This window comes from Phasianus colchicus, chromosome 1 (genome assembly GCF_987193195.1).
Source record: "Phasianus colchicus chromosome 1, bPhaCol1.hap1.1, whole genome shotgun sequence".
In the NCBI taxonomy this organism is placed as follows: Eukaryota; Metazoa; Chordata; class Aves; order Galliformes; family Phasianidae; genus Phasianus; species Phasianus colchicus.
Genome location: NC_143436.1, coordinates 169931279 through 169937220, shown reverse-complemented (window position 1 = coordinate 169937220; position 5942 = coordinate 169931279).

Here is a 5942-nt window from a genome sequence, read left to right as displayed (position 1 = left end):
TTCAGTTGGGATGGAGCTGATTTTTCTTTCATAGTGTCTGTTATGATGCTATATTTTGGAGCTCCTCTCCAGCCCTTCATGCTCCAGGCATGAAGCAATGCTTTTTTGAAGCAGCCATGCAGAGCATCCATGAACTTAAATGACAGTCCAGTGTCAAGAGTGCCTCAAGGACACCAAGGGTTTGAGTCACCTCTAACCGGGCCAGCAGAAGCCCCACTGGTAACACTGCCTTGCAGTTACACTGGTTTAAAATGGTATGGAAATGTCTGGCCTGTAGCTACTGCTGATGTTCAGGAGTTTATACCTCCTTTTACAGTAACAGTGGTGATATTTAAGTTAAACTGTTACTTTAAGAAAAGCTGGCAAGGGTAAGGGGAGAAAGAGTGGGCATTTCTGAGACTCAGAACATGCTTGTTTACACTGCACCTAGCCTGGCCCCAACATCATTGTATCCTAAATAAATACTCGGTTAAAAATATGAAGGACAAAAATGAATGTTTCTGCACTGATATATAATCCATTGGGACAATAACAAACTTCAACCCATTTATCTCTAAATGGAGAGGTATATGTTAGCTGTTGGCTTCTCTAACAGTTCAAAGCTCCCTCTAGACACGTTACTAACAAAGATATTTTCACTCTGCATTTATATACATCTATGATGTGCTCTTGTCAGAGAATTGCGTGGTGCCAGAGTCCCAGATACTACAGTGAAGAGTCAGGGAGGAAATCCATAACCATTAAGTGCTCAACCCAATTGTCAGTGGAATGTTTCAGGCAAAGTTTGGACATGTACACGCTCACACTCACTGCCCATGACTGCTTCAGAGATCTGAAAGGAACTGGTGCCTTCCAGGGCTGGGTGGAGAGTGTCTGCACAGGTAATGGCACCTAGATGCAAACCCACAAGCCAGATCTTGCACGGATACCTCCGGTTCTCTCCCTTTGAGATTAATTTACAGAGATTTTGTACTAATCAAGCATTTTGACCTGAGTTTGACTTGTTTGTTTTTTTTTTCCCCCTCTTTTTACTCAGATAATTGCATGTATCTATTTATAGAAAATCATCTCTAAATGTGTAAGGACTTTATGTATTGCACATTCTAAGTGAAAACTATGACCTGGGTTGTGTCTACATTACAGATCTGTTCTAGTATTGAGAATCAGAGTACTAAAAAGTAAAATCCCTGAGTGATGCAATTTATTCAAAGAAGCCTTAGAGCAAGTGCACCTGCATCAGAAAAACTAATTGATCCTGGTTTTCCTTGCTTGTGGAAATGTCATTATCTTAGTACAAAACATACCCTTGCATGCACAGCTGCATCACGCTGTTTTGTTACACAGGTTACACATATATAGGACTCTGTGTGCCAACATGCAGGTAAAGTGCTGCTAACCCCAGGCACATCCTGTCCTTGGGACACGTTGGGCATCCTGTATGCCTCTGGAGTACAGCTCATCCTGATTGGTACTGATAATTAAATACAAATAAAGGTCAGCTGGCAAACAAACCACAACCCTATTGTAGTTTGCAGCCACGCAGCCCTATTCACATCCCCATCCCTCCCTTCCCATCCTGCTCAGTCCTAGCTCCTGCTTCCTCTCTCTGTGTGAGAAAGTGTGCTCTGGCATGGGGAACACCCTGTCTGCAGCAAGGATGTTTCTTGTGCCTCCTCTTCCAAGACTTCCAAAGCTCACAGAAGGCACCCTGCTAGAAGTACTGACTCAGGACTCAGTTTCAACCAACAGCTGAAAATTAGTGGCCGCAGCCTATATAGTCAACAGACACAGGCATTTCTCTGAATTAAATCTACCTGTAATCTTTTTGTTTAAAATGAGCCTAAGATAACTAAATTCTTCATTAAGTTAAGCACCCTAATTGGGTGAGAGCGTTTGTGTATGGTATTCCAGCAAACCTCTTAGCACAGCAGCTTTATGGACTCTTTGATGTTTTTCCCCCATAGCAGTGAAGCATCCTCTTACCACCAGAGCAAACAATGCCAGTAAGAGCACAGCCCTACTGTTGTTCCTAACCACAGTAACTGCTCACACAGCCATGGCAGACTGGCATCCTCCCACCCAACTTGTAGCAACAAAAGCTCATCTTTCAGAGAACACAGCTCTCAGATACTCGTCATTACAAACCACCATTGACTTCCACAGTAGTGATTCAGCTGGAAACCATTTTTGAACAAAGGAATCCTGCCCTTGCTTTTTGTCTTTGCATGTGCAGATGTCACTGCTTCAGGTAAGCCCATAGCATCTCATTCCATCATACAACCAACCTCATGTGTTTTCTATCATTCAGACCTTCAAGTCTTTCTCCATACCAAAACCTGCCCCTGGGCTCTTCACTTCAACAACAGAATGAAGGAAAACTTGGAGCTGCTTCTGCATTTTGCAAAGCCAGGTCATGCACACCACCAGGGAACAATAACCTTGCACATCAAGACCTGTTGAACATCAGAGGCTGCATAGCACACATTCAAGAGCACACAGCCTTCTGCATGAAATAAGTACTGGTACTTGTAGTACTTGTGTTCCAGCTCCTCTCCTCTCCTCTCCTCTCCTCTCCTCTCCTCTCCTCTCCTCTCCTCTCCTCTCCTCTCCTCTCCTCTCCTCTCCTCTCCTCTCCTCTCCTCCCCTCCTAAGCAATTTCTGTAGGTGTTTGGTGTTTTTTTTTCCCACAGATTTGTGTCTCATCTTCCATTGACGTTTTCTCGGAGGACAGAAGTCCCAACAGCTCTTTTCCTGTACACCAAGTATTAGGATATGGGGAAATGGTTTCAAACTAAAGGATGAGAGATTTTGATTGGATATAAGGAAGAAGTTTTTTACAATAAGGGTGGTGAGGCAGTAGCATGGGTTACCCAGAGAGGTGGTGGATGCCCCATCCCTGCAGACACCCATGGTCAAACTGGACGGGGCACCTGATAGAGCTGTAGGTGTCACTGTTCACTGCAAGGGAGTTGCACCAGATGACCTCTAAAGGTCCCCTTCCAACTCAAACAATTCTATGATGCCATGATTTTAGATCTCCTGATCCACAGTGCCTGCTACTGAATAAGATGTGAGCACCTGCTGCAAGCTTTCTCTTATTCCAGCCGAGTTTCTCTCCTCCGAAGCTGACTGTCACACTACTGATAGAAATTAAAGTCCCTCCACGAGCCAGCAGGCCCAGAATCCATTAGAGATGCAGGCATACAGCATGATCACATGAACCTTCTGTCCATAAGAACAAAGATATTTCTCCAACCACTGCCTTCAGCAGCCTGGCTGGATGGTTACATCATGGCTGCATCAAAAGAGATCACAAAGTTTCTTACTGAGTTTTATGTTAAAAACAAGGGCAGTGCAAGGCTTACTGAAAAATAACAAACTTCATGTTTAACTCATGAAAAATAGGAACTGTTTCCTGACATATATTTGACCTTTATGTGAACACACAATTTCAACATCCTGAATGTCTGCAGCTGAAATTTTCCCAGTGGATTTTCCAGCTTGCTTAGACCTAACCAAAGTGCAGCTACAGAAATGTAATTTGTACATAAACATCCAGCCTACATCTGTGTGAGTTTCTAGCTGATGTTGTTCGTGACTGCCATACCCCATCAAGAATAAATAAGCTCACCTTTCAGAATGTAGCAATTACACTTTCACATTTTTATGTAATACACCTATATCAAGACTGAACTGTAAATTAAGCCAAACAAAGAAGGAAAAATGAGTATTTAAGAAACTTCCTTTAAGGCAAATCGTTTTATCTCAATCCAAACATTCACAATAGGAGGAAACTGGAGGATAATGTGTTTATAATTGTATAATAGCTCCAAAACCAGAAAAACATTCTCCCACTGTATTAATAAAAGATCCTTTAAAAGATGAAAAATAAGAATAGTTCAAAGCCTGTTGGCTGAATCCACATAAGACCAAAGATTTGGACACATACGATGCATATTATTTTGAATTAGCAAATGCTTTATTAACATTTTGACTTTCCTGATAAATCAATACTCAAAATGGTTGGAAGGAGGGGTTAGTTCCCTTATGACAAAATTTAGAAGTGGATTTTTGGAGAGAATTTCCAGGCCTGTTTTTGAACACTACTCTATTTTTAACTCTCCTGTAATTTTTCCAGCAACCAGCTCCAAAACAATAGTTAATATCATACACCTTAACCTGCACTCTTCCCCAAAAATGTTGTCATACAAAGATCCCAATCACATAAAGAAAATTAAACTCACTTTAAGAACAGTAGTTTAAGTGCAAATGGTGCATGCGGGTGTTGTCTCAGACATAGGGTTTGAATGTTAGGTGGTTCTTTATGGAGCCACTCAGTGATCCTGGTGGGTCTCTTCCAACTTGGGATGTTCTATGGTTCTATGACACTCAATGCCTTCTTATTGCTCTTTACTGTTAACAACCACCTCCAGAAACTGTATGCTCCCACGATGGAACAGTGAAGTCTGGAATAAGGAAGACTTAACCTTGGTGGAGGAAGATCAGGCTATAGAGCATTCAAATTGAACTTATATAGGTTCATGAGACCTGGTGGGATGCACCCATTAAGTGCTGAGGGGCTTGATGACATCGTGAGGCAATTCTCGATAATCTCTTAAAGATCAGCAATAGAGCAAGTTCCCTGGAATCTGGAAGAAAGCAAATGTTGCTACTATATTAAAAGTCGTGAAGGAGGTTCCAGTAGTTACAGGCTCACCTTGATTTCTGGAAAGCTGATGGTGGAAATTCCCCTGGAAGCCATTTCTGAACATAAATAGGTTAAGAGCATTGATTTACAAACGAGGAAATCACTCTGACCAACCTGATTGCCTTCAGCAACAAAATGCTTGGATGAAGGGAGAGCAGTGGATGCTGTTCTACTGATTTCATCAAGGCTTTCAATATTCAGACTACACAGAAAGTAAGGTGGACTGTCAACTGGCTGAGCAACCTGCCCAGAGATCTGTGATCAGTGGCATAAAGCCTGATCGCAGGGCAGTCCCTAGTGGTGTGGTGCACTCCAGGAGTTCAATGCTGAGGCCAGTATCATTTTGGATTCTGACTATTGGCCTGGACAAAGGAACAGAATGCACCACCAGCAAGTTTGCAGATGACACGAACCTGGGAGGAGTGCCTGAGAGTCCAGATGGGTACGGTGCCAGCCAGAGGGACAAAAAGGCTGGGGAATTGGGCTAAAAGGTGTGTCATTAAACTCAACAAAGGAAGCACAAAGTCCCGCCCAGTGCACACTGAGGGTTACCCAAATGGAAAGGTCTGCACAGAAGGACCTGAGGTGTCCTAGTGGACACCAAATTTAGCATAAGACCACCAGTCAGTTTAGGGAGGTGATTATTCCCCTCTGTTCAGCACCAGTTGGCACATCTAAAGTGCTGAGTCCAGTTCTGGGCTCCCCAGTACAAAAAAGCATTAAAATCCTACCGTACATCCAACAAAAGCCCATAAGAGTGGATTCAAGCATTCGACACATGAGAGGAATGGGAGAGCTGGGACTGTTCAGCTTGGAGAATGCTCAGGGGTTCTCATCCACCTGTATAAACGCCTGATCATAAAATCATTGAATGGCCTGGGTTGAAAAGAACCACAATGAACACCTAGTTTCAACCCTCCTGACATGGGCAGGGTTGCCGACCACCAGACCCACTCTACATATTTGTACAGGATTGAGTAGAGTTGTGAACTGGCTGCTTTCGTAATCTGTACTTTACATTGGTGTGCACAAGGCAGGAATTTAACACACCTGCACAATGAACACTCCTGGCTCTCTGCTGAGTCAGCCTGATTCACAGCACACTCAAGACTATGTACATAATTTAAGAAATACAACAGGGATTCTGGATTAAAAAACGGTGTTAATTTTAACACTGATCTTAACCTCAGTCTCCTCCTTTAAAAAGCAGTAATAGCAAAAGAAAATACAAGGC